Raw genomic sequence first — 19,229 nt, 5'->3', positions numbered from 1 at the left:
TCTAGGGAGGTGGTGCATTATCCACCCTACTAAAACCACATGGGATATCTGGGCCATAATCCTGTGGAAAGTGAACAGCAGGTCAAAATGTTATAGCCCAATCATTATTCAGTCTTTGGAATAAGAGGATTATGAATCCATTTTGATATTAGTACTCTATTTCAAAAGTCACCTCCAATGATCTATTTACCAATTTAATCTGTTTCTCATCACAGGTGAACAATGAATAAACAAATAGGTATAATACAACAATAAAGGCCGTGTTGCTTCTGACATACTGAAAAAGGTGATTTGAATACTGAGAAAGAGGCAAATTTCACAGGTTCTATTCTAGTGCTTTATCTTACATTTAATACAGGTCTTGTGACAGAAACTTACATTGTTGACATGTCGTGCTGTCATTGCTGTTGTTTGTTTTGGGTTTTATTTTTGTTTTTGGATGGTGACAGGAAAAAATGCAAAATAAATATTTAGGTGTCACTCGTACCTCTTTAGGTTATATGAGAAAGACCCTTAGCTGTTTAAATTTTACAATTCTGAAAATATTAGAGAAGAAAAATTACCAGGGTTTTCCACAAATTAAGATTTGAAGGTTAATCCCCATAAACGTGAATGTGGAAGAAGAGCATATCACTACAGAGACTTACAAAGTACATAGCTTATAAATGCTATTTATTTTGTGAAGGTCTGTTTTTTTTTTAAAGAAAATATTTCTTTAAATATCATTCTCCATTGGACAATTTATTAAAATGTACAATATGAATTTCAAGACTACATCTACAAGAAAAAACAGGATATGCATGTTGTCCATGAAACCTGGTATAGCCTGGATAGATTTCTACAATTCTGCCTACATGATCCAACTGCCATACTATAAACAACCCTAATTTTACCTCTTCATTCAAAAGTATACCTGTCAATCCCAAGGTATATCAGTGATCAAAACATGGCCCTTATAATGTAGCCTTAGGCAAGAATGCCATTTGCTCATGCCCAAGTACAAACTCACAGAATATACCTGGAAAGCCCCCGAGCCCCAAATAGTTGTTGACATCTGCTGGCAGCATACTTCCCTTATCTATTCCTATCTATAATACACCAGTGAACTCAGGACCAACCACCAACCTACCAGATATCAGCTTCCATGTGCCTTAGGGTGGTGGTGCATGACTGGTGAAGAGGGAGAGGAGGGACACATAAAAATCAGAAACATTTTTAGACATCTTCCAAGCCCTGCTTCCTGCTTTCATAGGCAAGTAAGGTAGAAGGGGTCATAAAAATGAACAATGCATTTACATTGTTAAAAGCTTCAGGGACGATTGTGATTAATTTCCAGAGTAAGTATCACTCCCTTAATAAAATGCATCTGAACAAGTCTTTAGTAACTGAGTTTAAGATGAGCTCTGCATTAGCCAACTCTGAGCCTTACTAGCTGTGGAATCTTGGCCATATATCTTAGCTGCGGCATGCCTCACTTTTTCACTTGTAAAATGGAAGTGTTTTTCACTTTTAGGTGTTTCCAGGATCAAATACATGTCCACATAGAACAATGCCTAGTACATAGTTTGCACACAATGAATATTATTTTTATTTTTTAATGTTATGATGTAATGAAAAAAGAAAAGTCCCCTGTCTCTCAAATAGAGATCTTTACTTCAACTCTCTAGTGAGCTCAAGACCCAAACTTCTCCTCACTGCCAATCAGTCTTGGCAATCTCACGGGCACTGTAGGGACCAAGGGCAGGCTTCCCCAAATGTGCCGTTTTGGCATGCAGATTATTTCAAGCTGAAAACAGTCAAAGCCCAAAAGACTCAGGGTGAAACCCTGACCTTCCCCCAAACTATATAAACAGAATTCAGTTAGAGAACCTGCTCCAAGATGAGCACTATCACCACTGCTAACTACACATGAACTAGGGGTGGTGGACAGGGGAACCTGATGAGGCCTGTTCCGTTAAAGTCCTTTCTGTCCCACTGCTTTAGGATGACCCATCTGTTGACCAATTATCTCCTCTTTTTCATCATCCTGTGAATTTTCTTCCTTCCCTTGGAAGTCCCAGACCGCTACCCACTTCTCCTTAGTTCAAGAGCACTCACACACACCCAAAAACACCTCTCATTTTGCCTGACTGCCTTCGCCATCTCACGTCTGTGTGGATTTCCCATACTTGCAAAATGAAATTTGATTTCTCCTGTTAATCTGTCTCATGTCAATCTGAGTCACAGACCAACTAGAAGAACCTGGAAGGTTAGAGGAAAAATTTCCTCCCCAGAGGCACCATCAACTGAACAGAACCTCACTCCATGCTCAGTCACAGTAGTTTTTCCCACTTCTTGAAGGGACCCACTAGTCTCCTGGTTACCCAAGCCAAGACATGGGGATCTCCTGAACACTTAATGTCAGCAAGTTATCTTTATTCTGTCTCCTCACCAGTTCTCGATTATATGTCCTTCCCACTTTTTATGCTATTAGTGTCAGGCCATCACTTTTCTCACTTGAATTTCAGTCTTGTCCCTTAAACTGGGCCTTTACATAACTACAGGACCTGTTTAACCAATATTTGTCAGCAGCCAGGGAAAGAGGTAGTGTGAGGAAATCTGGGGAGGAGCTACTGGAACAGATCTGTATCTTGATCCTAGTTGTAGTCAACCATGACTGAATGCATTCACCAGACTGTGTAACAAAAAGTGAATTTTACTAAAAAGCAGAAAAAGGAACACATACACAAAAGAAAACCCCAGAATTCTCTTCCCTTACTTCCCAATGCTTACATAAGAAGATGCAACATTTGAGTGGGAGGAAGACAGCCTCTCAGCACCTGACTTCTGCCTGCTTCTCCAAGCACATCTCCACCCGTCTTTCCCACTTCCTGAATACCAGCATGTCGGTCTGTGTTCCCTCCCACCTCAGCATGCTGCTCTCAACCTAGAGTCCTCCTGTCTGTCCAGAAACCTTGTCTTTGGTCCTTTCCACCTTTTGGGTGGTTAACTACTACACATCCATTAGATCTCAGTTCAAACTTCACATTCTCAAGGATATCATGCAAAGAAATCTCAAGGAATACAAGGCATGGAGAATAGCTTTGGTACCCACTGAGAATTAAAAACAAGCAAACAAGGGAGGTGTTACAGAAAGGATGGACTACTAAAATGCACTACACAGGGGATATGTATCAATATGCAACGCTGTTAGAACTTCTTTATGCACCACTTTTCCCTAACATGTCAGTCCTGTGGCACCCTGTATCTATCCTCATAGCTTTTACCACAGTATCTAATCACAGAGCTGATGTGTGTGACTTTTTTATTATTATTCTGGCCTATCTCCATCACCAGTCTGAAAGCCCCATCATGAGGACAGGGACCATGGTTTTCAGCCCCCTTTTTGTTTTTCCAGTTCCAGCACAGAGATGAAACAAATGCATAATATATAATGCAATGAATTAATGGTGAGCAGCATTTCCAAAAGGCAGTGCAAAGCCAGTACTGCTCAAGGTCTTCCCTCAGACTCTTTCAGCTTCTCATCTGAATTCAATGCTTGGTGATTGAAGGGCTCTCAATATCTGCTTTATCTTTTCCTCTGCATAGGGTTTTCTTTAACCCTTGTTGTAGGCTGAAAAATGACCCTCTAAAGGACTTCTGTATTTTAATCCCTAGAACCTCTGCTCCCTTATACAGGGGGGGAAAGGTCTTTGCAGATGTAAATTAAGGATCTTGAGATGATGAGATTATTCAGTTTACCCAGGTGGGCTCTAAATGCAACTGCATATATCCTTATAAGAGAGGCAGGGGGAAATTTCACACATATGTGTGAAGAGGTAGAGACTGAAGCCAAGGAATGCCAGCAGCCACCAGAGGCTGGAAGAGGCAAGGAGACAGTTTCTCCCCTAGAGCCTGGAGAGAGAGCAGTGCCCTGCAGACAAAGTGATTCCAGCTCAGTGATTCTGAGTTCCGATGTCTGGCCTCCAGAACTGTGAGAGAATGAATTTCTGTTGTTTTAAGCCATCCAGTTTGTGGCTAAATTGTTACAGCGGCCATAGGTAACCAAGATAAAACCCCCACCCCATTCCTCCCCAGAACTTTCTGATTCTGGCTAACTCAAGTCCCAATTATTACCTCTGCTAGTACTACTTGGCCCTCCTTTCCTCTTTTGCCCTTCAAGGTTGTGATTCCTAACTGTTCCCACAGAGAGCACTCAGGATCATGGAAAAAGCATGGTTTCTAAAATCAAACAGATCTGAGTTTTAATCTTCAATTAGAAATTGTATGATCTTGGGGAAATCAGCTAATCTTCCTGAATATCAGATTCCTCAGCTTTAACATGAATGCTCCTTGTATTGCTGCATTGTAAGTATGGTTTGAAAAACTCCATGAAGAATAATTCTGCAAAATGTTTAGAGTCTAATAAATGCCCAGTAACTTGCTTCTCTCCTCTCACTTCCTATTAGCTAACTCAAGTATCTTACTCAAAAGTTACCTTTGCTTGCTGGGCATAGAAGCCACAGGGCATAAATATGCAAAGAAGTAAAAAGCTAACCTTTTCAGACAATATGGCTTCTCTCTCACTTACCAACTTTACATTTCCCTGTATGGCCCCGGAAGATGACTGGTTAGCCAGAAACGGGTAAGATTCCTCAAGGGAGGAACAACCTAAGACAGGCACAGTCGCAGGGGGGCCATCAGGTGAGAAATTGGGGATCAACAGAGGTGAGGCTTAGAACCTCACCCCGTCTGTTTTGAGAGAAATCTTCTGCATCCGTGGATGTTTTACTGCCCTTGTCTAGCTTGGATTAACACATAGTCTACAGGCACACACCTGATCATCGACATTTGCTCTCTTACAACACTAAACTATGTTTTCTACCTTTATCTTTCATCTACCTACCACTTCAGCATTTTATTAAAAATAATAATAATAATAAAGGGAGAAATGTGGGATCCACATATAAATCAAGTAAAAAAATCAAACGAATATTCATATTTGACCTGATTGTTTGTAGTTCATAATGCGTGATCAAAACCGAACGTTTCTGTGATGACTGCCCTTATACTGTTCACCATATAAGAACTTATTCACTATGTAAGAATTTGTTCACCATGTAAGAACTTGTTCGTTATGCTTCAGTAGATTGGAGACTGACGAGAATTAGGCTTGAGATGGATTAATGATTGTGCATTGAGCATTGACTCCCCTATAGAGAATTTTATTGTTGTTAACAACCATTTGATCAATAAATATGAGAGATGCCCTCTCAAAAAAAAAAAAGTTACCTTTGCTGATAAATAGTTATGACAGAACTACCTTAATTAGCACCCCTCTGACTGTTCTTCCCCTGGTAGCTTTCACCCCTGCACCCATTCCTTTTCTTCATAGCCCCTATGTAATCTAAACTGCACAGCATGTGTGTGCACATGTACGTTTTACAGTCTGTTCTCCTACCCAACCAGATATAAGCTCCAAGAGGGCAAGGGATTCTCTGCCACTTTCCATGTCTGTAATCTTAAAGCCTTGAAGATACCAAATACCTACAGCTTGATCAATAAATGTTTTTTCAATGCATGGATGAGTTTTTCTCAGCTAGTTGTTCAGAGTTTCACTTTGCTTTCCTGCAGAGACCTCATTTAACTTGAAAGTTTCTAATTGACAGCTACCATTGCTTTATTCTAGAACTAAGCTCAGAAATGAATACAAATTTTATTTTACAAAAGTAAAGTAAATGAAACCAGGGGCACTGAAGAAGTAATTAAAAAGTCATGAGTATGTCTCCATTATACATAATCTTAACTACAGACCTCAAAAATAGTTAGACTTCTGTAAGCACACCTATGCAATATCCGCATTATAGTAACCTTTCATAAATGCTCCGATGTCAGCTGATGTATGTCACCATTATTTCAAACCTATAAACATCAGCATAATACTGTCTTTCATTTTGCCTTTCTAACAAACAGACACCACATTCTTTAAAATCCTCTCATTTTGTCCTCTAGCCAATAAAAAAAAAGTTTAAAGAAAACATATTACACTGTTGCTACAAACTTGGCTAAAATTTTATTTTATGCCTGAATCATTTCAATCCTTTTGGAACCTCCTAGAGATTTTCTTAACAACTATTATTCCCATAACTCCTAAATATGTCAAATGGGGCACTTATAGGCAGTAGCTAAATCTTTAGGAACCCAGGCATTTTAAGTTAATGGAGATGTAATTTTCCTTGGCTAAATTCTAGAAATTTAAGCTACAGTGCATTTATTTTTCCCAACAAATTTTGATGCCATTTGCTCTTTATTATTGTGATTTGTCCTCAGATGCTTTCTTCGCCTTTATGCACAAAAAAATGTTAGCTAAATATCCTGCTGATTTTGAGTAGTTTACCTTATATTCCTTTTAGCTTTCTGAAATCTCCCTTCCAAACTAAGGGAAAAGGGAGGAAATGTCTTGGAATGGCTTCTTTGAACCTTTAAACTATCTCTTGTGTAGGCCAATGGGTGTAAGTTAAGAGAAAGAAAGAAAATAATGAAGAGAAGAAGGAGTAGCACCAAGAGGGAAGGATGGGCAAGGAGAGGAGATGAGATCTTGCAGGGTAAGTAGGAACCCGGAGGGATACAGAATTGTGTTTTAATCCTGGCTGTGCTGCTTATGAGCTGTGTGACTCCAGGCACGGGGCCCTCTGAGGATCAGTTCTCCTCTGCCACACTGGACAGTGACATCTGCTTCACTGGGGGGCTCTCAGCATAAGTTGAGTCCCCTCTTCCTGTCTCTTCTTTGGAGTCCCTCTTGCGTTCTTCAATACTTGTTCCCTCAACACCCACCACAATAATCCTAAATCATTTCAAAGGTGCATGTAGGTTCTTCTCTGTGATCTGGGTCTCACACCTCCTCAACTTCATGAATGGAAGTGACCTGCTACTTCAGGTAGTGTTGGCTTAGTCCTCGTGATCTCAGTATTAGCTCTGGACAAAGATCAAGTTCTCCAGTTCTCACCCTGTAATTCTGTAACCTCTCCTCCTCTCCTGTAACCTTCCTGGTATTTGCCCTTTTCTCACTGTCCCCTCAGGTCAGACTCCAACTCTTCCACAGCCTAACAGGCAGGCATCCTGGCACCACTCAGCTCTCATCTGGGAGTAAATACTTCCACTCAGCCACCACTGTTTCAAACAGAAGAAATATAGGGATGAACAGAACTCATCACAGAGACCCTGCCTTCATGAAGCTCTACTTAAATTTTAGTGGTGAACGATAAACAAAAACTGTAAGTATATTGCTGAGTAGTGATTAGGAAAAGAAGCTGTGGAGAGTGTGTAAGTGGGGCTGTTTTAAAAAGTACTTTTAGGTTAGGTTGCCTTGGCAGCCTCTCTGGGAGGAGAAAGGGACAGTGGGAGGAGACCCCACACACAAGCCCAGGAAGAGCAGTCCAGGACAGGACAAAGAAGAGCTACTTCTGTCATGTGCAGTCTCCATTCTGGAATGTGCTTTCTCATTATCCTGCACATCTTGTCCATCAATCCCACAGCTGCCTTTCTCTACATCTGGGTCCCTGAGTTTGGCTTGAGAAAACTCACAAAGATGAACTAATTAGCCCTATTGCAAATTATTTCCAAGGGTGTCTGGAAACTCTCAGGCTGATACAGAGTACATACTCAACACATTTTCATTGAATGTATGAATTTTGTAGCATCCTATGCCTTGACCATACATTTTCCAAAACAACTATCATATCTTTTCATAAACTCAAACTTAACAGCTTTCACCAAAGATTTTGATCCCCAAAATTCTCTTTTAACTCCACTTTTTTCTATTATGTAAGTTACTTATCTTATACACATTAAAGAAGAGGAAATAAACTTTGAGGGGCATTTTTCCAAAACCAGGAAGTATTATTGAAAATTATTCAAGTTCAGTTTTGACTAAAATCCCCTGAGGTTCCTGTGAAATCTCCACTGAATAGGTTCACAATTCTAAGAGTCCCATTTTTAGTATAATCTTCTCTTGGCTTACTTGGTAAGTCAGCACTCTGAAATAGGAGGGTGTGAAGATTAAGCAAAAAAAGTCCTACTTGAGCAAAGTCCCTAACTTTGGATTTTTTTTTTTAAGTGTCTGTTATTACTTATTCTTTGTGACAGGTTTGGAGAAAAGTACTTCTCCATATATATAGCAGTGAAGTCTGGGCCTGCTAAACAGTTCAGGATTGTCAACGGGTTAATCCAAAACACCTCCAAATTAACACAGAAATGACTACTTCCCTCAGCAAAGTGTTTTCAAGATTCTGAGAAAATGGACAGGATTGCTGTAAACCAAAGTAAGTCTAGAGAACTTTCTCCTTAAGGTTCTCAATGGCAAAATCTGAGGGTGAGAAAAAGAATTTAAAAGTACTTTATTTTCTTCCTGCTCAGTCTTACTGAGCACTGCAACAATGGGATGTGCACATTCATAATCAATCATGGATCAATTCACACGGGAAGATGAGCCCTCCATCAGTAAAATACATGCTTGGAAATGCCTTCCCAGTCCCTCACTGGAAGGAACCAGTGGCATTCCAGGGTGCGGCACTGAGCCCCGAGCTAGGATGGAGACTTGGATCCAAACGTTTCAGAAGAAAGCTGAGGACTGTGAAGACTTCTCCCTCGTCCTCACTCCAGCATCTGTCATAGGCGTCACATTATCCCTACCTTGAGCTTCACTATGTGACGGAGACATGCATTTTCAGGATGGTGACACAGTACTCAGAGGTATACTTTATGGCCCTGGAATAGGACTTGGTTAGGTCACTCCTTCATTCATTTATTCAACAAGCATTCTTGTTTACCTGGGCAGGCGTTGTCCTAGGCACTGAACATGCGGAGCTGAAAGCCATTTTATGTCTGCCCTGAAGAGACCCACCGTCTGAAGGGAAAACATTCTGGGTTTATCCACAATGGAAATACAATAATGTTAAATTCCATTTTAGGCATTTTACAATAATGTTGAGAGAGCAGAGGAAAAACTTGCTTAGAGGCCACATAACAGTTTCGCGGAGAACTAATATTTGATTCAGATCCAGAAGCTCCGGCCTGGGTATGCAGATGAGGCAGCAAGCTCTTTGGGCAAAATGTGAGACCACACTTCTCATATTGGCCTAATCCCCAGTAGGCCTAATTCCCAGTAAGGCCTATGCTTGTCCTTATGTATGTACCCTACTCTCCTATCATCAGCTCCCGGCAAAATTCCTCCTTAGAGATACTTCACCCCCTTGAAAATAACCACGCTGTCAAGCTGTCACTACAGTTACTCAGAGTATTGTTACAATGCCTGTAGTGTTGCTCCCAGGCCCCACCTACCAGATTGACCTTCCTTAGATTGTCAAGTAGATGCTGTCTCAAAGGCATACACACTGGCTGAAACCTGGCTTGGTTTCATTATCCCTTCTTGTATACTCTACATATTATACTGCTGAATAGCCACCCTTTCACCCTGGGAACCTTCCCTATATCCTATTCAAGTCCCTTCTTTTCTGTGCATGGTCTCAGATTCTTCATTGCTCTGTACCAGTAGCAATTCTGAGATCCAGCATCTCTGATATGAGATCTACAGATGCAAAATATATCTAAAATATCAAAAATGCATCAATCTTATTATTTTCAACAAATGGTATATTTACAATAGCACCCCACACATAGACTATTGAGGTGGGCCACAGGCTTGGACAAGATCAGGACTCAGACAGATAATGCCTCATCCAAGATTGAACGTGTATAAGGATAAAAACTGACTCTCCAATCTGTATCTTCTAAGGTGAAATTCAGCTGGTTTTTACCCAACCACACAATATGGGCCAGGAGAAGTCTAGCCCATCTTCCCATGAAGCATGATGGAGTTCATCCTATTGAGGTTATAACCTGAGATAAAAAAATGAAAACTTAACAATAGGAAAGCAACATAATAATCAAGATCTAAATTAAAAGCAAATGCAAAAAGCAGAGATTAAGCCCAAATAATTAGAATAAGCAAGGCTAAGACCTAAAAGTCAAGAACACAGCACACTCAAGGAGAGCACAGTTCCAAGGACTACTTGTTTGAGACAGTAAGGTTCCAAACACTAAGGGTTATAATACTTAGGGCTCTAAATACTAAGGGTTCCAAATGCTAAGCCATGTTTAGCCAGCCATCCAAAAGCAACAGCTTTAAAATCAGATATGACTGGGATGAAATGATAGATTTTCTATCTACTAGTCATGACTAAAGGTGGTGAAGAAGCTGTGATATATATGTATTAGAACTTTAATGCAGAACATGAGAGGACAGAACTTACGATTGTGTAGAATGATCATTTTAATTTGAATAAGCAGAGAAAATAGCATTTCACATTAAGGAAACTGCGTGGACAAAGATGCTTTGTTTTGGAACAGTTAAATATAAAGTATATATACAGGTGCTTATTCCAATTTGGGCTAAAATCCCTTAACTCAGAAGTAATCATTAGTATATTTGTGAATTATGTCCCCATTGTCAACTAAAAATATCTGTTTATTTAAAATGAGGTAGTTTTAATTTATTACAGTTATTAGTGGCTATCAAAGAAGAGATAATGCACTTGAAAATCTTCAAGTATATAAACTGTACATATATTACCTAGCAGGGGTCCACTCTCAATCAATACTTTCTCAGAATGACATTTCTCAGGAAGGCAGAAGGTCTTAGTTAAACTAACAAATTATTATCCTGCACAGAACTTCAGACAGGCCCCTAATTAATGAATTGGCTAATAGCAGTTCCTTGTTTACAAGTTGCAGCATACACACACTTATAAACAGTGGGAAGCAGGCATACAAGGAGCAGCCTTAGGATGTGGGTGTAAAGAGAAAAGAGTACAGTGTAAAAGATGAAGCCAGACAATGGAGAATAGTTATGTCAAAGTTTTGGCAAGAACTTAGAGCCTAAGAGGATCTATGTCATACAACTGAGCTTACAAGAGAGGCTCAAGAAGAAGAAAACCTTTCTCTTGTAATCATGAATGCCATTTATGGCTGCTTTGATTCATTTCATGGTCTTAAAAACAGTTATTCGGCTTTCATTTGCTAAAGGTTCTCCTTAAAACAAAAGACTTGAGAGGAAAGAATTCGTTTATTTTCTAGTAGCGCTATACATTAATTTGGAGCGTGCTTTGTTCTATTAGGTGTAATTTCAAATTACTTCCCATCCACTGTAATGCCATTTTTGCAATTGATTATGCAAGTTTCAGTTCATTTTTTGCTGCTTTGCCAAATAAATACAGAAAACTTGTTTCTTGGTCGTATATAATGATGGTGCTGTATGGCAAAAATAATTAAATGACACCATAGTTGCTATTTAATTAAAATGGCTCTGCTGGGTTTATTAAGATGAAGTTACTATTCTTTTTCATAATTCATTTTGTATTTCTGTCATTAAGTCCATCGATTCATTTCAGGTTGTTTCATAAGTATTTCTCAATGTTTTGCACTCTCCTTTTCTCTATAGTCCATAAAAAGAGTGTCCACAAATACTATCCAGTTTTCAAGGGTTATGGACTGAAAAAATAGTGAGACATACATGATCTGACTTGGACCATTTGCATTTAACATCTGACACTAATATTGGTAATGATAAATTTTAGAATGGTCCTAATTATTTACCAAATTCAGAAAGATCAAAAATAGCCTATTAGGATGTTTTCAGTTATTCTCTCAGACATAATAACTTTCTCTTCATTTAAGTCACTCTGAGGTACCCACTGAGTTGGGCAGGATGGTCCTCCCACACCCTATAAAGTCCAGGTCTCAGAACTCACAACGTTGAATGTGAATGTCAAGTTTCAATCTCTATCCAGCCCTATTCAGTTATAATCCTTAGAGGGATTTAGCGTTTTCTAAAATGTGAAATTAAGAGCAATCTATATATTTTCCCAAGTCTCTGAGAAATTATATTATGCAACACAAGGCAATAATATGTTTTCATTGTTATTGGCTTGTAACCATATAATGAATCAAATCATCCTTAAGTATTTTGGAGCATGTACTTTTTATTCTGTATTGATTTTCTATAATTCACATTTTCAAAGAGCAACTCATCACTATTAACTTCAGATTGGGTCATCTCAGTCAACAATTCCAGTTTGCACTGAAACGTAGATATTAAGTGAATGCCTCATGTACCCTAGCACCAAGCATTTTAGAAGCACAGATCACTACATATACATAACATGTAATAATAAAATGAAGTCACTAAATACCTATGATTTTTCAGAAGACTATAGATCCAAGTTCTTGTCCCACTGGCCCGACAGACAATATTGTTTCCAGATAATCTTGAACAAGAAGGAACAAAACTGTTGTAGAGAAAATCCTCATAGGAATTCTGAAAAGTTAACATGTGCTTTGTGTCTACTGGGTGAAGAGCAAATAGAAAGAAGAGAGTTGTCTTTCTGCCCCACAATACTTACAAAACAATTCATGTTCCTTTCCGGTACCAACAGCACATGAAAATCCTATGATAGAAATATTGGTGACTGGTGATGCTTGATTTATAGCAATTATATAGTTGCAATAGTTCATGTTTTCTGGTGTTTCTGAGATCAATCAAAACAAGCATTACAAACACAGAGGGTTGCCTCAAAATGAGTCCTATTCTTCATTTCTGTTTAAATAAAACTCATTATCAAATTTTTTGAATGATTCCAATTTCAACTAGGCTGCTTCAGCCCTGTTTCAAGCTTCTAGGAACCAAAACTCTAGGAGATCTGTTATCACAGTTCTTTCTAATTCAGATGAGTTTTCGAACAGGCGATTGCCAAATAGTACTCCGGCTCACTCACTGGACATCTTCTTTTATCTTCCTATAACTTTGAAGTTCCTTTTGAAAATAAAAGTTTATCTTCCCATGAAACTCGGGGAGATTTGTATAGCTGTGAAACAAAGAGCTTGAGATTTTAGCCATTTATTTTAAAATATCTAAATTTTCTGCTCATAAAGCTTCCCCTGTCTTTTGACTAGGAATAAGAACAAGGCTCTACCTTGAATAGCATACACACTAAATGATTCCTGAAGAAATGATGGAATAAAGAAATGCAGGGACTTTAATGGTTAACTGTTAGCATTTTTTTCCCCTTTCGGTTTGTTAAGTTCCTTGTTAAGTTCCGTGTCCATTCATACTATTTTTTGCAAATGTACGAAGATGATTTATGTTACAGAGTAGTGTTTCCCAAATAGTACTCTCCAAAGACTATATTCTGGAAGATGGTAATAGGTGTGTGAAAAAAGCATTATTTTCCAGTTAAATAAAATCTGGGTAACTGCAGAATGCATTCCTCCACCCACTTTAACTTCAAAGCCTATGAGAATTTCTATAAGAAAGAAATTTGTTTAATTTTGTTTAACACAGCATTTCTCAAAATTACTTTACTGCAGTACTCATTAATTTTTCCTAGTATACAACCATCCATGGAATACTGTATCAGGAATTTCCTCCAAATTTAAGCACTAAGCTTTTCAAACACCCTATCATAAGCCAATCATTTTAAGAATGTTTTAATAAAAATTATTTTAAGAAAATTTCTGATGCAGTACCAGTACCTTCTTATATCTAGGATATCAGTAGGAACTGCCAAACGGTCTCATAAAAACAGCAAAAAATGACATGTGAAGTAGTAAAATATTAAATGGTGAGGTGAAGGATGATAATTATACTCAACAGGCCATATTCATTCCCTGATTTCTTCATTGACTGACCCAATGCATTTATTCAAGATTTTCTATGTGACAAGAACTGTGCTGGGAAATATTTTTTTTATACTTAGTTTATTTGTGAGCATTAACAATATACCAGCCATTGCCTGGGATCATGGATTGGCTAACTATAGCTCATCTAGCAAATCTGGTCCATTTCCTGTCCTTTTGTAAATAAAGTTTTATTAAAACACAGCCACAGCAGTGTGTTTACATATTGCCTATGACTGCTTTTGCAATACAATGGGAGCGTTGAACAGTTGCAATGAAGGTCATTTTGGTCTGCAAATCCTAAAAAATTTACTACCTGGCCCTTTACAGAAAAAAGTTTACTTCTGTCCTAGATCATCTTTTGTTATGTCACAGAATACTCACAACAAACTTGGAAGAATGCATTGCTCTCCTTCTTTCATAAATTAGGAAGCTAAATTTCAGGATAGCATGGGTCATTTGCCTTGTGTCACTTGGGTAGCAAGTAGTAAATTGGGGATTCATATCCTCCTGGTTGACAATGAATTCCATGAGCTTTCTTCTATGCACCAAGTATCATAATAGTACTAGGCACATTTATTTCTTTAGGGAATTAAAATATTTCTAAAATATCTGTTATCTATTCAATTAAGCAAAGTAAATTCTATTTTAGAAATCATTTAGGCCTCTATTTTCATGGATGTTAATAGCACATTTCAAAACTGTGCAATTGTATCACTTTTGAGTATCTGCCTCTCCATCACAGGCATGGCTCTGGCTAAACAGCTCTTTTGTTTTATGCCTAATAGCTCTCCCTCCCTGGACTCTTCCTCATGCAGACCACATTTTGGGAAACATTGCTATGTTATACAAAGATAAAACATTCTTATTTTTGACATATGGTTCAATTTTTCATTCTTGTTAAAGATTTGAAAAACTACTTCCCTTTGATGGCTCTCAATTGAACTTAGCATTTGATTTATTTATTTGATTAAATGCCTTGGTCTTCAGAGTATTGTTTCTGTTGGTTCCCCTAAAAAAGGATATTTCACTATTTCATCTTTATAGATTTGGTTCATTTTCATTTAGTTTTGTTTCTATTTTTCCAATATTGAAGATAGAAAAATAAGTCTTTGTTTTGAAACACTGGGTATATATTTTGGTCTCTGGGGAGCATAAAAGATTTAGCCATTTCTAGAATGGAAGAAAGATGAGAGTCAATACCCAGAGGTTCAGAGAAGCTTCCCAGTTCTAATCAAATCGCTTGAACAAGAATCTTTGAACATCTGAACACAGTGGAGCTATATATAGAACACACGACAGTTCCTGCCTGAAGGAGGCACTGTTCTCCCACGGCGGAGATTTGATATGCCCCGGGGAAGTAGACAGCGTCTGCATAAATGCTGTGAGGTTATCAGTGGCCTATACACCTACCTATTTATCCTAAAGCCTGAAGATCTCTCTTTCACTTAAATGCAACAGCAATAGCAAATGTAAACTACTGTAAAGATCAACTACCACACTGGGGCCAAATTTCGATGTCCTTGACATCAGGACTTCAACACAACCTGACGTACTCTTCACTAAGATCAGGAGTATTCACTTACTGCTTTAAATCAACATTTACTCAACTAGCTATTCACTATCAGTATTTATTAATAATTAATAGACATATATATAAGCATTTATATTAGGTTAGAATCAACAATTTAGAGAAATAGAAAAACAGAATTGCAGCCCTGGAAGAAACACTCAATCTCAACCATTCACTCACTCAACGCATATTCAAGGCCAGCTATGTGTCAGGCATTGTTCTTGACCCCTTGGAACACATAAATAATATTTTGTCTTTATGTGCTTAAAGAACTTGTTACCCATTAAGACACAGAAAAGTGTTACCAAAAAAATAAAAAGTGAAAAAGAAAATTTTAACAGCTAACCCTTAATAGTTACTTTTGGAAAAAGAACAATTTTTTTGGAAATGTGCCTTGATAGGACACTTTGCATAAAGCATAAGCCCCAACTCACAGGTGCTTTAAAAGCCCTTGTAACTGAGTATAAAGTTAAACTGCCTTCAATAAGTAAAATAATAAAAGGAAGGTACTCACTAAGAAGGGAATAGAAATTCAGTTGCTAAATAAGGGGGAAAATTAGTTGAGAACCATTAGTTGGATGGCCAGAAGAACACTGAAGCATAGGAATGGCCAGTGTGCAATTTTAAATCTAGTCTGTGTGCTGGGGCAATTGGAACGCTCCTTATGGCCTGCCACATGTTCACTGTGTTGTGTTATTTGGCTCATTTTTATTTTATTTAATTTATAAATTGATCCTGTGGAAAATGAGAAGGGTCTGATTAGATGTTGTTTAGAAAAGACAGCTTTCAGGGCTCTAGAGGCAGAAGTGACAAAGAAATATAAGTCCCCTGGATAGTCATAGAAATCTTAAGGAATTTGGGAAGGGCTTTAGTTTTCTGCATGGCTAAAGGACACAAAGTTCAAGCTGGAAGCCTTAACTGTTTACTGAGTAATATAAAAACTGAAATGCAACTTATAAAAAAAGCAAGGCCTCTCCCTACCCCGCACATGCATAAAACATATTGCCAGATAACATTCTATGCACATTATGAACAATGATTATTTATTTTCACCTGGAGGAGAAGTCTAGAAGGCTGAACAGAACAGCAGATAGTGATACAGAGACCATCTCAAGGACAGTGAATAGCATTACACAGAATGAAAACACACATTGAACAAGTCCGTCTTGTTGGATCAAGAAATACTTAGAAAGGTGGCAGAAAATAGGACAAGAAAGAAATGATTGTGTCTTAATCATAAAGTGCCTTAGATTTTAGACTATGAAGTTTGAACTTCATTCTACAGTGAGAAGAAAGTAAATTTTCTAGCATATGATCAGAGTTGTAGATAAAAAAGCATCTAACATTAGGTGCTGAACAGAGGCTGGAAGAGAAAACAATACTGTAGAGTAGGTGAGAAAGAATGACACTTAAAATAAGGCAGTTGAGCCAGGGTGAATGATCATGATGAATACAAGAGATACCATGGAGAGAAGAGTGGGTATGTGATAACTTTGGGGGATACACATCCAATAATCTGTTTTATTTGGAGAATTCCCCATTGCATAAGTATTGTTGAGAACCAGGACTCACATCCCATTTTAAAACTGAATTCCCTGTCTCTGTTCAGAGCAAGGACATATGACTTAGGTTCAAATATAAAATCCTGACCTTATTATTCAAAGACAGATATTGATCAGGTATCTGAGAAGGTAGCAACAGCATCTAGAATCAGTAATTTCCTGAAAGAGTTGTGTTTATGTTTTGTCTCTCCACATTCACATCTATTTTCTCCTCAGTCCCCTTCCATTAGGTTTTCATCATTACTAGTTGGCTGCAAGAGAACTTCTGGAGCTCCCAGGGGCCCACATCTTGCCAAAGACGATGATGCATTTGATAGATCAGCCTTTGACCAGGTTGGCCACTTGCTAATTCTTGAATCAGCTTCTCCCTCAATTTCCAGTTTCCCTCCTTTTCCAGGAGTCTCCTTCTCCATTTATTTCAATGGTTTCTCTTACAACAGTTCTCTAAATATTAGGGTACTTCAGAATTAAGTCCTCAGCCCTCCTCTTTTCCCCATTTGTGCTCCCAACTTGGATGACCTCAGTCTATATGATAGCTTTAAATATCACATAATATGCTTACAAATCTGAAGACTACATTTTCCCCCTGAAATCCAGGCATTTCTATGTAACTGCTTAATAATCATTCCAAATTCAATACATCAAAAATAGAATTGTTGGTACTCATTCTCCCTGCCTGGTTCCTCCCCAAGTTAAGTGTTTTTGCAGTCCAGTGCAAGTTCTAGGAAAGCAGACTTTTTAACTACTGTTACCTAATACCTAGAATACTGTCTAGCATGGAGAAAATACAAATATTTGATAAGTGAATTCTTATATGAGGATATCTAATAGACAGTTAGAAATCCCCTCTCTTATTTTATTGGTGAACATTGAGACCAATTTTAATGAAGTGAAATTTCCAACACCATGGCCCCATGTATGGCAGACTTGGCCTACTCACTCTCTGACCATATCAAACGGTTTCAGCTGCTGTCTTTTTCCCCCATACTTCAAACCTATCCAAAGCTACCAGAGACTCAGTGTGTCTGTTGAAAAGCTAGTCTATTCCTACACTGAATATCAACTTCATCTGTTCCTGAGTTTGATCAACAGACAAGAGAAGAGCACAACTGAGATTTTAGAAAGAACAGAAGGCTTCCCAACTGTAATAGATCTATGAGGTTTTTCTGACTGACCAGTATGTGAATTCTTTTTCTTTTCCAAGGTTATGCCTTGATGCACACAGTTTGATCAAGACAAGATTCTTCTTCATGGTGACACAAGCCAAAAAGGTTCAAACATCCCCTCCTATTTTCCTCTGGCAACCAGATTACTCCATCATTCAGAGGTCCTTTCCCAGGACTTTGAATCTAAAGGGAGTGACACAAAGACATGGGACTCTCAGAAAGCAAGAATTCATGGTGGGTATGATATAGCTGATGGGAAGATGTGCACACTTCCCAGGGATGAAGTCTGAGTGGCAGCCTTCTAGGCAGACTGCTTATGGAATGACAGCTGGGCCCTCTACTGTGCAGGCTTCCTTCACCTACACAAATATTAGCATATCTTGCACACTTAATGTATATTCAAGGAAAAAGTGACTCAGTCTTTTCAATTACTTCACATAGATAATAGCCAGGTGTCTCATTATCCTACCTATGCATATTTAATCACCTGTACTTCAAAGATCTTAACTGTGAAGAGAAGTATACAAATCTCTTATTTACTAGGGAGCTACAAGCATTGCATCTAATAACAACTACTAAAAGGCACTCTACAAATGTCAAGAGGAACAACTGTGTTGATGAAATAATAACAAATTATATAATTTGAGTAAATACATATTCACCTGTTTCCCTGGGCATTTCAAGGAAAGGAGAAATAAATATGGGGGCATTCCAAAATAATCACCTTTCTCCAATAAAGCAAGAACTGAAGAGAAGTACCAAATTCAATCTCTTTTTAAATAGCATTTCCTTCTACTCCTTCTGCAGATCTTGGGAAATACACTTAATCCCCTACATAAAGGCTGAGACAAATGAGGTGAATGAGAGTAATGCCTTTCCTCACCAGGACATGAGGGCTAACTGAACAAAGAAAGGCTTGCTACCTTCTGACTCCTATACTAAGCATATGAAGATGACACACTGCATAAAATGGGATCTTATATTTCATGCATTTGAGAAGCTTCCAAAGCCAGAGAATGTCTCTTCCACATATAAGATGTCACAGTTGGTCCAGTACGCTTTGGCAGTATACCATCCAGACCAAGTCTAGTGCCAGCCTTAAAGCAGGACAGTGGATTCCCAGAACACCAGCCTGAGGAAGCAGGGGACCCAAACCCTTTTAACCAAGGGTAAGACACACACGGGCTGATACTGTCTCCCCTCTGTCTATCCTGCATG

At 38.4% G+C, this 19,229-nt stretch overlaps 1 long non-coding RNA gene across 1 annotated transcript; it reads left to right on the top strand.

Annotated features, from left to right (window-relative positions):
• The first annotated feature begins 211 nt into the window (after nucleotides 1–211).
• Nucleotides 212–18,543, top strand: LOC140848160 (uncharacterized). The gene is made up of 6 exons (XR_012128712.1): nucleotides 212–286; nucleotides 6,482–6,584; nucleotides 7,059–7,253; nucleotides 8,125–8,300; nucleotides 17,062–17,178; nucleotides 18,050–18,543. It is a non-coding gene; the product is annotated as an uncharacterized lncRNA (long non-coding RNA).
• The last annotated feature ends 686 nt before the right edge of the window (nucleotides 18,544–19,229 follow it).

The sequence above is a fragment of the Manis javanica genome, chromosome 3 (assembly GCF_040802235.1).
Source record: "Manis javanica isolate MJ-LG chromosome 3, MJ_LKY, whole genome shotgun sequence".
In the NCBI taxonomy this organism is placed as follows: Eukaryota; Metazoa; Chordata; class Mammalia; order Pholidota; family Manidae; genus Manis; species Manis javanica.
Note: the sequence above shows the minus strand (reverse complement) of the source record. Positions and strands in the feature narration are given on the sequence as shown.